General features: G+C 37.9%; 1 pseudogene; it reads right to left on the reverse strand.

The window, feature by feature from the left end:
- Positions 1-3,008: 3,008 nt before the first annotated feature.
- LOC128566671 (E3 ubiquitin-protein ligase FANCL-like) lies at positions 3,009-4,234 on the reverse strand (annotated as a pseudogene).
- Between the last annotated feature and the right edge of the window lie 14,476 nt (positions 4,235-18,710).

Consider the following 18,710-nt stretch of genomic DNA (forward strand, 5'->3'; position numbering starts at 1 on the left):
CTGCCCAGTTTTCCTAAGTCTGGGCAATTTCATGAAGGGAAGGCCCTTGACCTTTTTCCCCAAGCTGGAGGGACTACGTTCATTTATTGTCCATAACAGTCATTCACGTTGAAATCATGTTTCCTTCTGCCATGTCCTGGCCAAGTGTAATTCTCAAGGCCCTATGCCCTGGACAAAGAACCCATGTAGAGACTCCCCACTTGGGGACAGTCTGCCAGAAGCTCTGGTCTTTTTAGTCCTTCTATATTCCTTTCTGTCTAATAAAATCCTATCTTACTACTGATCTGTGGGTTCATTCTTCGAATCTCTGAGACCAAGAACCTACTGAAGAAAGAAATTCTGATAACACTTTCTTTTTCTTTTGAGACAAAGTCTCACTCTGTCACCTTGGGTAGAGTGCCTTGGTGTCAAAGCCTGTAGCACCCTCAAACTCTTGGGTTTGAGCAATCTTCTTGCCTTAGCTTCCTGAGCAGCTGGGACTACAGGGGCCCACCACAGTGCTTGGCTAGTTTTTCTATTTTTAGTAGGGATGGGGTCTTACTCTTGCCGAGGCTGGTCTGGAACTCCTGAGCTCCAGCAGTCCTCCTGCGTTGGCCTCCCAGAATGTTAGGATTACAAGCGTGAGCCACTATGTCCAGCCTGCTGTTCTCTTAACTATATGAAAATCCTCAAATTCCTAACCCATGAAGAGAAAGGGAAACACTTCTTTTACTCGCTGTGGTGCCATCTTTCCTGTTTGATTTTTCTCTTTCTGACTCTCTGACTCTATGTTTCTCTGTTTTTCTATCTCTGTCTCTCCTCTCTTATTTTTGGTGATCAGGGTACATGCCTTTGTTCTGAACTATGTTTTCTTTTCCACAGTTTTATTTTCAAACCTCTCTCTGCATGATCAGTTCCCCAGCTCTTCTCTTTCTCTAGATTATACGGATCCCTTCATGTTTAATAGCTTCATTTTGGAAATACTAACTATGGCATTTTTATGAACACAGTACATTTCTCTGTACACACACTTTCACACACACACACAAACATAAACATGCTTATATATCTCTGTTTAAGATCCTGGATCTCAGGAACCTCTGAAAGGGTAGATTAGTAATACTCTCTTCCTTTCAATAACCCCCAGATAAATTTTGGCCAAAAAATATCTTTTTATGACTGTTTTGTAAATATACACCCTCATCTATTGAAAATTAAATGCGATGCCTCCAGTGATGTCGAACTGCTTGCAGTACAGGCGGCATTCTTTCTGACTAAAGAACTTAACAGAACCAGATGCTGAGAAGAAGTAACAAATGAGATTTCTTCTTGAAGCAGAGAGAGGGAAGTATAAGGTACTCTTTCCAATATTTGAATGTACACTACTCTCCTTGCAAAATCCTGAATTATAGATTCATGTACAGAATTACAAATTTGAGGAATCTAGGTAGTTATTCTATATACTTAAGAGATTTTAGTCCAAATACCAAATGATAAATTATAAATTCTGAGTACTGATATCTTCCCTTCAAATTACATTAAAAGTGCTCTGCAGCATTGAAAATGGAAATTTTAATTCACTAGTCTACTTACAATGTCTAGTTAATCTTCTTATGAAGTCATCTGTCTTACAAGGTATATTTACATACTAATATACTAAACTGAAATTAGAATGCTTGTAAGAATTGATATATATACAAAATATTGATAATGTATAACACAGCATTTATTATTGGCAATATTTTTTAATTAGAAGAAAAATTATGGCCTTTTGTATTACGAAATGCAAACAGAAATGTACAAATTGCCAGATGTCTGGCAATGTCACAGATGTCTTTTTTCAATTTTACTTTGCCCTACTGGTAAATTTAGTAACCTTGAGTTCAGTGAATATTTACATTTAAGGTTATTATGAATCAATTTCAATACACTGTAAAAATCATTGATAATTTGAATGAAGCATAGTGGGTATCCTAAACAACACTAGAAAAATATCTGTCAATACACTGGCTTGGGGTGGCACCTGTGGCTCAGAGAAATAGGGTGTTGGCCATATATACCAGAGGTGGTGGGTTCAAACCTGGCCTCGGCCAAAAACTGCAAAAAAAAAAATACACTGGCTTGGTGCCCGTAGCTCAGTGGTCAAGGCACCGGCCACATGCACCGGGCTGTTTGGTTTGAACCCAGCTTGGGCCTACTAAACAACAATGACAACAACAAAAAAATAGCTAGGTGTTGTGGTGGGTGCCTGTAGTCCCAGCTACTTGGGAGACTGAGGCAAGAGGATCACTTAAGCCCAAGAGTTTGAGGTTGCTGTGAGCTGTAACGCTATGGCACCTTCCTGATGGTGACATAGTGAAACAGTCTCAAAAAAAACCAAAATGCAAAAATCACCATAGAAAATCCATTCCTATTACCTTACATTAATAGAATTTGCTATATTTAATTTCCTACAAAGAGATGAATAAATTAAAAGTTTTTTGTTCATATATATATATTTTCAATATAAAGCAACTCTAACATATAGCAAAGGGAAACACATACTATTCTTTTCACTTACATTTTACTGATACCTCACCTCACTTTCAGTAGATTAAGGCTTGAAATTTTACATGATGGGGAGTTTTCACTTTATAACAACAAAGTAATCAGTTGGTGAAGTGCCGGATAATACTGCTAATATTTAACTTACACTATTTTCTTTTTTTTTTTTGTTATGTACAAATTTTATTTAGTATTCTTACAGAGTACACAAAATAAATACTTGAATAATAAGGATATATGCATTTTTTCCATAGGAAAGCATAAGGAAAAGACAAAATTATCAAGATTCTCAAGAACTTCGGAATGTAGTAAAGCCTTTCCCACAATAATTCAACTATACACAATTCCCAAATTCGTTTTATGAGGATTTTAACAGTCTAGATACATTTAACATGTCAAGATCTTCAACTTGGTATAAATACACTTCCCCGATTAGTATGGGGGTCACAGACTTAGAAAGTTCTTCAGGACTATATTATTATGTCTTCATTATACTTGTCCTTTTGGTATTAATATGTCTTGCTTTATATTTTCTCTGAAGATACAAATAGAATCCTTGTGATTTTTTTAAAGTTTCCACTTCATTATTTTAGGGTTCCCTCCCAGACATTTTCAAGGTAATTGGCTTACTACAATATGGGCATTCACCAAATACGATGTCAAAACTCTGTCTACTCGTCAGTAGTCCTCTCAACCACTCATATAAGCATCTTTGATAGAAAGGTTGTCCACACTGCGGATTATCACACACTTGATCAGGAATGACACCATCAAGTTGATAGGCATAACAAATTCTACAATCCATAGTAAAATCAGATTTTTCCAGGATAGCGCGAGCTGGACAATTTCTAAAAGATTTTTCAAATTTTGTAACAGACTATTTTCTGGATCCCACAAATGTATGTTGCTGCTCAGCTTAATTCCCAGAGGTTTTATCACATGGCCAGCACCAAGAAAGCAACACTCTGGAAGCGTAGTAGGATGCCTGGGGTCTACCTCTATATTTATGGAAACATTATTCCCTAATGCAATTCTGCATGCCGTTGCACTCTGTGTAGGTGTTTCTGGCTCAAGTACCCAGGTCTTCTCATCAATTTCATCCATAACATCCTAGAATGCCTTCAGTAACTCCAATGCTGCCAAACACTGACTATGAATGCTTATTAAGGAGCTCTGTGGTGTCCAGGAAACAGAAAATGGAATAGGAAAATCCACAATACAATCTGGTGATTCTGTAGGGTACTTCGCCTTCAACTTGAGAGTGATTAGATGCTCTCTACCAGAAGCATCTTCTGCTTTTAACTTGATGGTACTGAAGCTAGTATCCACATATACAATTTTATCCCAACCTAGAGTTCCTGTCTCTTCAATAAGGCTAGAGTAGTACTGAGGAGGAGGAGGCAGTTTGTACAGCTCGTCTATTCTTGAAAGCAGCTTCCAAAATCATCTTCAGCTCCATCATAAAGCTCATTAGATCAGGTGAGTGCTGCATTCTCTGTTGGACTATTTGATGGTATCCACTCAGTATTGCTCTCAGCTCCCAACAACATAGTAATCTTGCATTCTTCATCTGTAAATCATCAGGCAGCAATATTTTAAGGTGGAAATCTCTTTCCTGAGCCAAAATGAATCCCTCATACACGGTTTTTGTCTAGTTCTGAGATAGAAGCAACGGGCACTGGTACAATAGACTGTCTTCCATACCCGCCATTGCTCAAAGTCCGCATGTCACTTACACTATTTTCCAACCTCGATGACAAACAATGCTAGCAGCTTTGAGTACCTCCTTTCAGAAATTTTCAGTGTCTACATACAATCATGTGGTGATGAAATTGTGTTCTACAAACCCAACTTTCACCTCTAGTTTGTAAAACAGTGTTTATTGGACATTTTTATATTACTATATTCTTTTTGACATCTGCATAATATTCCATGGAATGGTCATTTTATACTGTATTCAATTGGTTCCTATTAACAGGCTTTTTCTTGTCATTACAAATGGTACAGTACTATGTCCTTTCCTACGTCCATCAAGATTGGTATGTCATGTCAATTATTAGCAGTGCCATTGCTGAATCACAGGAAGTGAATGTTTTAATTTGCCAGATATAGTTTAATGGCGCTCCACAATTGTGGACCTGTTACACTCTCACGGGTTACACATTAGCATGTTTTACTTCTTCACACCTGCTAACATCAAATGTTTTACACAAAAAGTTTTTGCTAATACACTCTTCTTCTTATTTCCTTGGACGTTTTTTAAGTTCTGACTGGCTTTTTTCTACATATATATTGATTATTAAAATCCTTTTTTGATGAACCAACAATTCTCTAGTAAGTAGTATATATGCTATGATTTCATTTTTAACACTGCTCTAAAAATGAATAATATATTGCCAATATGGAGAATGTGATAAATACAGAAAGGTTAGCAAAACAATTGAACAGGAAGCTACAGAGGGAAGAGAAATGTTACAGCCTTGATTAAATTAGTGAAGACAAAATAATGTCCACTGTACTGGTGACTAGCAAGGGAATCCAAAGCCTAGGCTCTCCTATTCTCATTCCCAGACCTAATTAATTAACAGTGACTGCCAATTCCTCCTTCTAATACCTCTCATTCTCTCATTTTTCAGCCTTTTTTGGCTTAGCTCACCATTATGTTTGATTTCTGATCATCTTTTCTCTGGACTAGCTCTTATATGCAACTTTCAAATTTTAATAGTTACAACTTTAAAATTAATGGCATCACTTTCCTGGATACTTCATATTATTTGCCATCTTTGACAGATAAAGTAGATGAACTTGTAGAGACTCTCAATAAATGTTTTAGCCCAGATTTCAGACATCTTACTCATCTGCCAAAACCAATTTTCTACCTCTCCGCTGTATCAAATATTGTCTTTGATGATAATAAATTGAGCTATTTATAGTTCCTGAAGAATTTAATCCTCCCATACCATTGAATTTTTGCCCATACTCTATCCTATAAATAGGTTTCCTTTGATTTCGGCCGGAAAAAAAAAAAACAAAACCAAAAAATCTTATTTCTTTGAATTTCAGGTTAGACATTACTTTAGGGGAAAGACCTTGGCGTGTGAAGCAGTCATTTCTTCTCTATTTATCAAACTGGACTTTGCAAGGGCCATTATCATGGCAAATAGCATATTGAGATGAAATTTGTTGGGGGTTTTGTCTGTGTTTGTACTTCATTCATTTGCAGTAGCAATCATGTCTTTGTTTCTGAATAAAAGTATTTGACTTCGGATCTTCCAGAACCAGAACCTAAAAAGAGAATTCACATGAAAGTAGTTTAATAAAGAAAGGGTTCCAAAGATGAATATGACAGTGGGGCAGGAAAAGGAAGAAAGTCTGGCAAGGGAGTAATCTCAGTATAAAAACCCAGGAAGAGCAGAATTGAAGTTGATTCTACAGGGAAAACTGGAGTGCAAACTAAGTCTCAGGGCTATTAAAACCCAGACAATGGGTCTGGAGCTTTTGTCAGTATCTGTCAGTCACTGGTTAGTGGAAGACGCAGGGGGATGTCAATGCTCAGGCACTTCACACCTTCTTTAAGCAAGGGCCAAGTACCTCCAGCAGCTGAATGGCAGTGTTCCAGAAAAACCCCATGGCGGCACTCAGTAAATTCTGAATGGCTGGCAGGCTGGACAAATGACAAATTACAGAATTTGGGATTGCTTAAAAGACAACAGGGAGGCACCGAAGACCTTCGATGAAGGGAGAGGTACCCTCAAAATTAAGTAGAGTAATTTAGAAGCATTGTGCAGAACAGATTAAGGGAAGGAATGTCTGAAAGCAGGAATGTTATTTAGAGAACATTGCCATGGTGACAAAGGCCTGTTCTAGCACGGGAGCGTCAGTAGGACATGGTTTGGATGCACATTGCAAGTGAAGAGTCAACCCCTCTGGATGACTGACTGCATTTGTGAGACAAAGGAAATGAGACAGAGAGGCTTTTTACCCAAGTGAAAATGAGGTTATATGCAGAAAGGAAATATCAGACATATTGCAAGTTGCATTAGGGCAGGCTAGGGGCAATGGTAATGCTAAAAATTCGGTTCTAGATATTACGGGGGTTGGCAGGGACAAACAGGCACAGAGTTAGTAAACATACCTTAAATATGGGACTTGATCTTGGAAGATATGATGGACTGGAAGTGTGGATGTGACATTTAGGCTCAAAAATAGACGAGTTGAATATGGAATGGACAAGAGGGGCCTTATAAGAAAGAGGTTATGGAACAAAGATACTAAAAAAGAATGGAACTATGACAAATGCCATGTGCAGGGACAGGAAAGGAGGAGGTAGGAAGAGGTAGAGGAGAAATAGGATTCAGAACATATTTGCATTGCATTATGTTTCTCTAACAGCAATTAACTTTTCTAGAAAATGACTATATAATATACGACAAAACTGCTTTAATATTTGGATATTTTTTTCTGGGGATCCTAATTTATAATCTCAATAATCCTATGCAATCAGCCAGAAATAATCATGTTAGCAACAGTATCAAAATGGTGGAGTCTAAATGGTTAGCAATAAGAGAATATTAAAATTATTATAGAACCATAGGTTGAACTCTTACATAATTATTATATTCTATATTTTATACCCTATTTAATGCCACAAAATTCTTTGATAAATGTTATTTGGAAGAGTACCTATAACAACGTTTCAAAAATGTATTTTCTTTATTGCATGTGTATATATATGGTACCTACATACATAACCCCATATTCACAGATACATATAATTATCTATAAAAATATAAATGTTGAGTGATTCTTAATTAGTTGGTTACAATGATCTATATTTTTCAAAATTTTCAGATGAATCATGTTGCTTTTTTTTTTGTTTGTTTTTGGTTTTTTCTGGCCGGGGCTGGGTTTGAACTCGCCACCTCCAGCATATGGGACCGGCACCCTACCCCTTGAGCCACAGGTGCTGCCCGAAGCATGTTACTTTTTATTTTAAATGTATAAGTGAATGGTGACAATGGAACCCTAGCAGAACTTCTATCCAGTAAGTTACTAGACACCTGTGGCTATTTAACTTCAAATTTAAAATAGTTAGAATTAAATAAAAGTACAATTCCTTTAATACACTTTTATGCTTTCCCGTGAGGCAGTAAGCACCGTGAGGGGAATGACATTCACCATAATATCACTAATGATAGGACACTAGCTAGTAACTGCTTGGTAAACTAGTAGATGGATAAGGTTTTAGACGGATTAAAGTGTTAAAATGTCTGTGGGATACATGGTGGGTAGGTCTAGTAAGCAGGTTAGGATAGGTCTAGATCAACTGTTTGTGAAAGTTATCTGTCCAGACAGGAATTTGGAAGTCATTAATAGAAATTAAGAAATACAGCATAACGTATTGTGGATTTAATTGCCCTGGAAGAGCTAAAAGGAAAAAATAAGTCAACAAAACGTGAAGGTAATCCATGGAATGGAAGAACATACTCTTCCAGAAAACCATGGAATGGAAGAACCATACTCTTCCAGAAAATGAGATATCATCTCACACCCGGTAGGAAGGCTATTATTAAAAAAGACAAGAGGTAAGTATTAGTGAAGGTGAAGTGAAGTAATACAAGAGGTAAGTATTAGTAAATAGTGAAGTATTAGAAATCATTAGGAATCATTGTATGAAATCGGTGGGAATTGAATTTGATAAAGCAATTATGAAAAACCAAAGGGAGGTTCCTCAAAAATGAATTAAAAAACAAAAAGAGAACTACAGTATTATCCCAGCACTCTCAGTTCTGGGTATATATCCAAAGAAAGTGAAATCAGGCACGTACTTTATAATCTCATTTATATGTGGAATCTAAAGTTAGATTCACAGAGAGAGTAAAATGGTGGCCACCAGGGACTGGAGAGTGGCCAAAACAGGGAGATATCAGTCAAGGGTTGTAGCTTTTAGTTATGCATTTAATAGGTTCAAGTGATCTAACGTACAGCATGGGAACTACAGCTAATAATGCCGTATAATATACTTGAAATTGCTGATAATAGCTCTTAAGTACTCCCATCACATAGAAAATGATAACTGTGTGAGGTGATGAGTGTGTTAATTAGCTTGATTGTGGTAATCATTTCACAATGTACACAGACACATTAAATTATCATGTTGTACACCTTAAGTATGCATAATTTTTTAAAATTATTCCTCAATAAAGCTGGAAAAAGTATAATACAATCCATGTAATTCAACCTCGATGCAGTGTTCCAGCTATATTCTGCTTGAGCACTTTCTAAGATCTACATGCCCAACTCTCTGCATTACACACCGTTTCTGAAATATTTCTCCCCGCCCCCTTTTTTAAAGGCCTGGTATGGGTCTGTGTCCCAGCCTAGAATGCAGCGATGTCATCACAGCTCACTGCAGGCGATCCTCCTGCCTCAGCCTCCCACAGTGCTAGGATTACAGGTATGAGCCGCCACGCCTGGCCCACTTCCTAATTTCTTTATGCTTTATTTTCCCCTGAAATGCCTGCTTCTTCACAATGTGTTCTATAAGCCACAATTCTGAAACAATAACAACAAAATCAAACTAGAAGATTTTAAAATATTTTTAGGCACCAGAACTTGACCTGGCTTGAGCAGATTTGATGCAAAACCTGACCTGGAATGATGTGAGGCCACGCACAGTACAATCCAGTGTTTGAATAAGGTGTGGCCTTAAAATAGCATATGAATCACTTTATCATTCTAAAATTCAATTAAATAAATTTTTAAAAACTCTAAATTTTGTGGGTGGCACCTGTGGCTCCATGGGTAGGGCACTGGCCCCATATACTGAGCGTGGAGGGTTCAAACTTGGCCCCAGGCAGCCAAAACAGCAGTGACAACTGCAACAAAAAATAGCCTGGTGTTGTGGCAGGCACTTGTAGTCCCAGCTACTTGGGAGGCTGAGGCAAGAGAATTGCTTAAGCCCAAGAGTTGAAGGTTGCTGTGAGCTGTGACACCACAGCACTCTACTGAGGGTGACAGAGACTCTGTCTCAAAAAAAAAAAAAACCCTCTAAATTTTGCAACATACATATCCCCATATGATTTGTACAAGATTGCATATATGCACTTTGCCCTGTGTCTTGCACTGAACAATATTTGATAAGTATTAAATGTTACCTAATTGTATGCCAAATGAATGAAATGATTGTGTGATTTTTTTGAGGCTCTGTCCATTTAAAACAACAGATAAAATACCTACCTGATGTATGATGCTGGAAGCTACCAGATATAATTATGAATAATTTTGGTTCTGGGTTTGTTTTTGCCCTAGGGAGGTTTCAGTCCAGTGACTAATGCCTACACAGACAACAAGAAAGACAATGACAATCTGATGAAGAAAGTGTGGAGGACAAAACAGTCAGAGTGGGGAAACGCTACAGTAAACATCAGTAAAAATCTATGATATTACAAATTAGAGTAGGTAGCTTAATAGTTTTCAAAGTAAGAAAAATTATACAGGAAGGAGCATATGTGTTTATAGACGTGTGATTCATACCAGTATACAAAAAAAAAAAAAAAGAAAAAGAAAAATAAAGCAATTCAGATGATCCCAACTTTGTCAGTTCTCTAGTCAACCCTCAAAATGTGCACGTGGATTCCTGTGAGACTGGAAAGTTAAAAGAATATGAATCAGAAGGAAAATATTTAAAAATGAAAAATCTCTTTCCTCTTTTCTGAAGATTTCTCTTAGAAGATCTGAAGTATTCATTGTGCAGAATGTCTGGTTATACTGAGGTTCCTAACGCTGGTGCTACGGAACTGGATGGTCTTTGAAATAGTCCTGTGACTGCAGAGAATCCACCTGTCCTTTCTTTCATTTGCATTTTTTTAAAAAAGAAAAACTTATAGAAAACTAGTAATTCTGACTCACCCCATCCCCCATCAATTGTTTTTCTAATTTAGTCATACTTATTGGCACTTTTCTTTTATTATATATTACTTATCATATCCTCACACCCTGGGACCTGTACTTGGAGGTAAAACTTAGATGCGGATCTAGTGTTGGAGCAAACACTCAGAGCGAAAAGACTTCAGAATGAGAGCAAGGCTGAGGCCTGGGCTCCCATCACTGAAAGGGTTGCAATTTCACTACCGAATAACATTTCTACCATGTATTTAACAAGTATTTCTATAAAGTAGAGATGACTTTTTCTTTTCATTTAAATAAGTGTATCATGTTTTACACTTAACAGATCTTAAAACAATTGAGCTTCCATTTGACATATTATGTTTATGATTAAGCTGCATCTTTTAGGCTCTCTGCCATCGCCTACAGAGTTCATTTAAATAGTCACCATTAAAATGAGAGGAATAAGGACTATTCATGTAGATCTTTCAAATTTACTTGAAATTGTGTCTTCTACAATTACCTAAAATTATTTGAACTTTGCTTCCACTAATTGTGTTTTGAAAATACCTGTGTAATACTTAAAAGATTTTTTTTTTTTTTACTATTTTTGAAAGTTGATTGAACTTACTTCAGTTAATGAGCCAAGTCGATGAAAAGCTGTTCATAAAAAGACACAGGTTTATTCATTGGAAAGAATAAAAAAGTGTGTTTGTGAGTGAGTGTGTATGTAAATAGCTTAAGTGTAAATAATAAGAAATCTGTTCCCTTGACTGGCTGCTCCATCTGGCTTTCAACTTGGACCTCCTGATGTAAGAAAGGGTACCTACCCCCAGTAACTTTAAAGGATCTGGATTTTGGCTTCTCTTCTCTTTCCTTCCCATCTCTGCTCCCTTAAAACTGTAAGCTTTACTAAATATCCTTTTTATTCATCCATTTGCCATGTGCAGGGTGCTTTTATTGCCAATTCTCTCTGTGATGGCACCTTGTCTTTTCCTGGGAGTATCTGCTATTCCCGCCTTACATCTGTCCACGTTACTCTGGATACTCTGTGTCCTGTGCTGTTTTTAAAATTTCACCTTGTTCCTCACCTTCAGACTTCTCAATGACTTCCAAATGCCTTCAGCATAAAACCAAATGACAAGCCTTCTTTGATTTCTGTAGTCTCGTTGTTTCCCATCTTTACTGTCTATTTCTTTGCACGTGACAGTTATACTTCAAGTTCTTTGAAGACAATATCATTGTCGTATTAAATGCTCCTTCTCAGAACCAAACTCAACGTCTGCTGTTTAGGAGGCTTTCAAGACAATTGGCATTTTACATTTTAGTTTGATGAGTTTCAGACAGATGAATTAAGGAAAATATACATATATATTACACATCCTGTGTCTACTTATTTTTCATCTTCCTTCAATTTCAGATTCTAAATAAGTTTAGGCTACTATAAGAATGACTTAAAAATGGTTATCCAGATCCTGTGGGGACTGAAGTTACTGGTAATGAAAGCATCTGGGCAGCTGCCAGTTCTGATTTCCTTCAGTACAAACTGGCAGGTAGAAATACTTGCTAATAGAGGCTGACTATATAGTTTTCCTCTTGATACCAAAAAAAGTGACAATCAACCCTTCATTTTCATAATTAACATTCCACACTGATTTACAGGGGATGAGAACCCCTGTAAATCAGTGGTTCTCTTTTTCTACTCTGTTTTATTCTATTTTATTTTACTATTTTTATTTTATTTGTTTTCTTGGTCTACTGTAACAAATTACCACGAACTCAGCAACTTAAAACAACAGGTATTTACTTTCTCTTGGTTGTGGAAGCTGAAACTCTAAAATGTTGGCATTAGCAGGATTTTTTTTTTTTTTTTTTTTCTGTTTGTAGAGACAGAGTCTCACTGTACCACCCTCAGTAGAGTGCCATGATGTCACAGGACTCACAGCAACCTCCAGCTCTTGGGCTTTCGTGATCCTCCTGCTTCAGCCTCCTGAGCAGCTGGGACTACAGGCACCCGCCACAACGCCCGGCTATTTTTTGTTGCAGTTTGGCTCGGGCTGGGTTTGAACCCGCCACCCTCGGTATATGGGGCGGGCGCCCTACTCACTGAGCCACAGGCGCCACCGAGGATTGATACCTTCTGAGGGCTCTGAGGACAACTCTGACCCATGCCTCTTCCTATTTTCTGTGGCCAGCAAAGTAGCCTTTGGTGCTCTGGCCCGCTCTGGGTCAGCCTACCTTCAATCTGTCTTCATCTATATATGCCACTGTCCTCTGTGTACGTGAGTCTTTCTCCAAGTTTCTGTCTCCTTACAAGAACACCAGTTATATCCGGTTTAGGATCTGCCCTAACCTAGTTGATTGTAACTTGATTACATTTGAAAACATTCTATTTTTAGAAAGTCACATTCATAGGTTCCAGCTAGACAGGAATTTTTGGGGGGCGGGGGCGGGAGACGAGACACATTTATTTCTATACTTTTTTGATGAGTAAAAAGAGTTAATAAACATATAGCCAGGCATGCCTGTAATCCCAGCACTTGGGAAGCCGAGGTGGGTAGATTGCCTGAAGTCACAGGTTGGAGACCAGCCTGAGCCAGAGTGAGACCTTTTCTCTAAGAAATAGCCAGGCGTTGTGGCGGGCGCCTGTAGTCCCAGGTACTTGAAAGGCTGAAGCAAGAGAATCGCTTAAGCCCAGGAGTTTGAGGTTTCTGTGAGCTATGATGCCACAGGACTCTACCAAGGGTGACAAGTGAGACTCTGTCTCAAAAAATAAAATAAAAATAATAAAATAAATTATAGAAAGTTTTTTTAACCTAGCATAAGATTTTTTCAATGGATCCTTCTTGTTAAACTATTTTAATACAAAAATGACATAATCCAAAATAGCAATCAATGTTTAAAAGTTACTTAAATATGGGATCCTGAATCACTGAATGACAGGAATAGTCTCTCGAGTTAGACATATAGAAATGAGCAAGTATAACCGAGTATTTTTTTCTTCTGATACATGGTGATTCTATATTAGCAAAAGGGAGTTTCCTACATGTGTCTTTCCTTAACAGTAATGGTAAATACTAATAAAATATACCTTATCAAATTGAAAAATATTATTCGTGTTCATGGAAATCAATTTATCTATATAGCCTTTATCTGGAAACTCAATCAAACCACTTTTATTGCTTCATCTAGAACAGGAAATACAAGTATTAAGCTGCAAGACAAAATGATAATTATTTTTTACCAAACTTTAAGTTCTTCCTGGTTATTAGAAGTTATAACACTCTCCTATGGTAAAGCACTTAAAAAATTTAAGAGCATTTAATTACAATATAGGGATATCAATTTATTTTTTTTTTTCATTTTTTTATTTTTTTTATTTTTATTGTTGGGGATTCATTGAGGGTACAATAAGCCAGGTTACACTGATTGCAATTGTTAGGTAAAGTCCCTCTTGCAATCATGTCTTGCCCCCATAAAGTGTGACACACACCAAGGCCCCACCCACCTCCCTCCTTCCCTCTGTTCCCCCCCCCATAACCATAATTGTCATTAATTGTCCTCATATCAAAATTGAGTACATAGGATTCATGCTTCTCCATTCTTGTGATGCTTTACTAAGAATAATGTCTTCCACGTCCATCCAGGTTAATACAAAGGATGTAAAGTCTCCATTTTTTTTAATAGCTGAATAGTATTCTATGGTATACATATACCACAGCTTGTTAATCCATTCCTGGGTTGGTGGGCATTTAGGCTCTTTCCACATTTTGGCGATTGTAAATTGAGCTGCAATAAACAGTCTAGTACAAGTGTCCTTATGATAAAAGGATTTTTTTCCTTCTGGGTAGATGCCCAGTAATGGGATTGCAGGATCAAATGGGAGGTCTAGCTTGAGTGCTTTGAGGTTTCTCCATACTTCCTTCCAGAAAGGTTGTACTAGTTTGCAGTCCCACCAGCAGTGTAAAAGTGTTCCCTTCTCTCCACATCCACGCCAGCATCTGCAGTTTTGAGATTTTGTGATGTGGGCCATTCTCACTGGGGTTAGATGATATCTCAGGGTGGTTTTGATTTGCATTTCTCTAATATATAGAGATGATGAACATTTTTTCATGTGTTTGTTAGCCATTTGTCTGTCTTCTTTAGAAAAAGTTCTATTCATGTCTCTTGCCCATTGATATAAGGGATTGTTGGCTTTTTTCATGTGGATTAATTTGAGTTCTCTATAGATCCTAGTTATCAAGCTTTTGTCTGATTGAAAATATGCAAATATCCTTTCCCATTGTGTAGGTTGTCTCTTTGCTTTGGTTATTGTCTCCTTACCTGTACAGAAGCTTTTCAGTTTAATGAAGTCCCATTTGTTTATTTTTGTTGTTGTTGCAATTGCCATGGCAGTCTTCTTCATGAAGTCTTTCCCCAGGCCAATTTCTTCCAGTGTTTTTCCTATGCTTTCTTGGAGGATTTTGATTGTTTCATGCCTTAAGTTTAAGTCCTTTATCCATCTTGAATCAATTTTTGTGAGTGGGGAAAGGTGTGGGTCCAGTTTCAGTCTTTTACATGTAGACATCCAGTTCTCCCAACACCATTTATTGAATAGGGAGTCTTTCCCCCAAGGTATGTTCTTGTTTAGTTTATCAAAGATTAGGTGGTTGTAAAATGTTAGTTTCATTTCTTGGTTTTCAATTCGATTCCAAGTGTCTATGTCTCTGTTTTTGTGCCAGTACCATGCTGTCTTGAGCACTATGGCTTTGTAGTACAGACTAAAATCTGGTATGCTGATGCCCCCAGCTTTATTTTTGTTACAAAGAACTGCCTTAGCTATACGGGTTTTTTTCCGGTTCCATACGAAACGCAGAATCATTTTTTCCAAATCTTGAAAGTATGATGTTGGTATTTTGATAGGAGTGGCATTGAATAGGTAGATTGCTTTGGGAAGTATAGACATTTTAACAATGTTGATTCTTCCCATCCATGAGCATGGTATGTTCTTCCATTTGTTAATATCCTCTGCTATTTCCTTTCTGAGGATTTCATAGTTTTCTTTATAGAGGTCCTTCACCTCCTTCATTAGGTATATTCCTAGGTATTTCATTTTCTTTGAGACTATGGTGAAGGGAGTTGTGTCCTTAATTAGCTTCTCATCTTGACTGTTATTGGTGTACACAAAGGCTACTGACTTGTGGACATTGATTTTATATCCTGAAACATTACTGTATTTTTTGATGACTTCTAGGAGTCTTGTGGTTGAGTCTTTGGGGTTCTCAAAGTATAAGATCATGTCGTCAGCAAAGAGGGAGAGTTTGACCTCCTCTGCTCCCATTTGGATTCCCTTTATTTCCTTGTCTTGCCTAATTGTATTGGCTAGAACTTCCAGCACTATGTTGAATAGTAAAGGTGACAGAGGACAACCTTGTCTGGTTCCAGTTCTAAGAGGAAAAGCTTTCAGTTTTACTCCATTCGGGATATCAATTTTTATTTTTCTTTTACTTTTCCAGTTTTGGCCGGGGCTGGGCTTGAACCTGCTACCCCCGGTATATGGGGCCGGTGCTCTACTCCTTGAGCCACAGATGCTGCCCTCAATTTTTATCTTTTTCAAAGGAAAAAAATTAAACAAAACACAATCCTGGAATAGTTCAATGGACAACAAAAGTACTGTCAATGGACTGAAACATTCCATTAATATTTGTCTAGTGCTGACTGTGTTAGCACTGCTCTAAGTGCAGGAGACAGCGCAGTGAACAAAAAGGATGAAAGTCATTCTCCCCAGGAGCTTACATTGCCCTGGGGCACATGGGATAGTCTCCACTTATTCCTCTGGACATACGGTCCACTAATTTACTGAGCTTGGAACCCTGGCCCCTGACCTCTAAGTACTGCTTCTCCCCACCCCTTGGCTTCTTGTTGGTTTGACCAATGAAAGGCAAAGACAGGAGATCAGAGGTCACAGGGAAGAGCCAGTGAGTGTTATTCCTCAGGATCCTTCCCTGCTAGCGCACGGCTTGGCAGTGGCTGATTTCCTCTACTTATGGCCACAAGATTTATAGAACTTACATGTTCAAGGGTCTGCTCCTTACCCTTGCTCCCTCAAGCAACAGAAATGGCTTTAGTCCATCTTATAACTTATGGTGTTCTTGAAAGCTGATCACATACTTATTATAGTCCTTTTTTTAAGCTTGCTTTAATTATCCCCTTTAAATGTGTCATCTGTCTCCTGAAGGACCCTAAACAATGCATGGAGTTAGAAAGGATGTAGAAATACATGAGGTATTTGAAAATAACTTTTTAACAGATGCTGTCAGCAACCCGCCCTTATTTCCTTGGCTTTCACCATTCTTGGGTACGCTTCTTACCCACAAGGCTTCACCTGAGTGCTCTCTTTGGCTGGTAAAGTCTGGTAGGCTCAAAGATACCACAGACGGGACATGCTAGGAATTAATGCATCCCTTCTACCCTCTTCTGAAAGCCGCCTTCAACCAATGACATAGGATGGCACTGACCAAATTCCTGCTTCCTGGAACGTCGGATGGAATTACTTTAAGTCATAATTCAGACTGTCCTTCAGAGTTTTCTTTTTTTGGTTTTTGGCCGGGGCTGGGTTTGAACCCACCACCTCTGGCATATGGGACCGGCGCCCTACTCCTTGAGCCACAGGCGCCGCCCCAGAGTTTTCTAATGTGATAGGGCCCCCATGGCCACAGCCATGAAGTGCATGGTAACACATCTTTCATAGGCTTTCTTGCTTTCCATCCCATACTTTTCCACTCCAATGTTGGTGACTCCTAGGATGATCTCAACAAAATCACACATTTTTATATACACAAACATTGCATTAATTCTCATCCTTGTTCAAGAATAAGTTCTAGAAGATTCTGAGAAGAGAAATATGCTCTTTATTTTAGGCATTTATGAACCCCAGAGCGACACTGTGTGGAGGGAGAGTTGAAGACTGTGAGGGCAGAAGCAATGAGACGCACTGGGAGGCCAGTCGGTCTACTGCAGGTACAATAAACTGGGGGAAAGGTGATGAAAGCTTGCATCTGCAAAGAAACAATGATGAGACTGGTTTCAGAGCTCCTGATCAATATTTATTGTAATATTTTATGCATTTGTTTCTCTGCTAAAAGATACCAGATGGATATTGTTCTAGTCTTCATTTTAGAGGTGAGGAAATAGAGACTGGGAAAATGGAATATGCAAATTCTCAGATATGGAGCTCAGGTCTGCCCAGAATCTTACCCTCTTGAAAAGATGACGGTGGGAGAGGTCACTATACATCAGACAGAGTAGAATGGTAAGGATAGGATACAGCCTGCAATAAACAGACAGCAGGAAAGCTACGCAGGGAAGTAGACCTCTTCAACAAGTTTGACAGCAGGAAAAGACAGCGAGAGAAACAGAATGTGTCACTAATGGGGGTAATGTAGGCTTTTTGTTCTCTTTTCTTCCTATCCTCTTTAACCTGGGAGAAATGTATTCTTGTGTAAAGCTTAGCAAGAAGAAGTATTGTAGAAAATACTTGATGTCATATGAATGAAAGAGAATAATTGATCAAGAAAGGCTTGGTAGCAAAAAGAAGTTAAAATGTTTATAAGGTATGTATTTTAAATCTCAAATAACTTATAAATATCCACAAATACATACTCAGTATAATACAGTCAAGGAAGAGAAATGTCTAGAGAAAAAGGTCTAGGCCCACATTCACCCTGTCTGCCTCCACTCTAAACGTCACGGCAGCTTGTACCCCTCCAAATGGTTGGGTGCGGGCATGTGCACACAGTTCTGCATAAAATGAGTTACAACAAGGGTTTTTGTGATTTTTTTTACATAACATATACTTGACAATTTTTTCTTACCATTATATGTGAATCTATATGTATTCTTTTAATCATTATAAAATCAGCTGCACAGCGATACTAATTTAATGAGCAATGCCATTTCAAATTAATTTCTAATAAGCTTTTAATTTTAAAATACTTTTAGATTTATGGAAAAATTGTAAAGGTAACACAGAGACACCCATATGCCACATACCACATTCTAGTATTGACATTTTTCATTTAATATGGTATATTTGTCATAATGAATGGATCAGTATTGATATATGATTAACTAAAGTTGATGCTTTATTCAGGTTTCTTTAGTTTTTCCTAAATACCCGCTTTTGTTCCAGGATCACATTGAAGACCACATGTTACATTTAGTCGTCCTGCCTCCTCAGGCTGCTCTTGGCTGTGATAGTTTTGCAGAAATTCATGTTCTCGATGACCTTGACCTTCTGAGGAACACTTGGTAGGCATTTG

This window comes from Nycticebus coucang, chromosome 15 (genome assembly GCF_027406575.1).
Source record: "Nycticebus coucang isolate mNycCou1 chromosome 15, mNycCou1.pri, whole genome shotgun sequence".
NCBI lineage: Eukaryota > Metazoa > Chordata > Mammalia > Primates > Lorisidae > Nycticebus > Nycticebus coucang.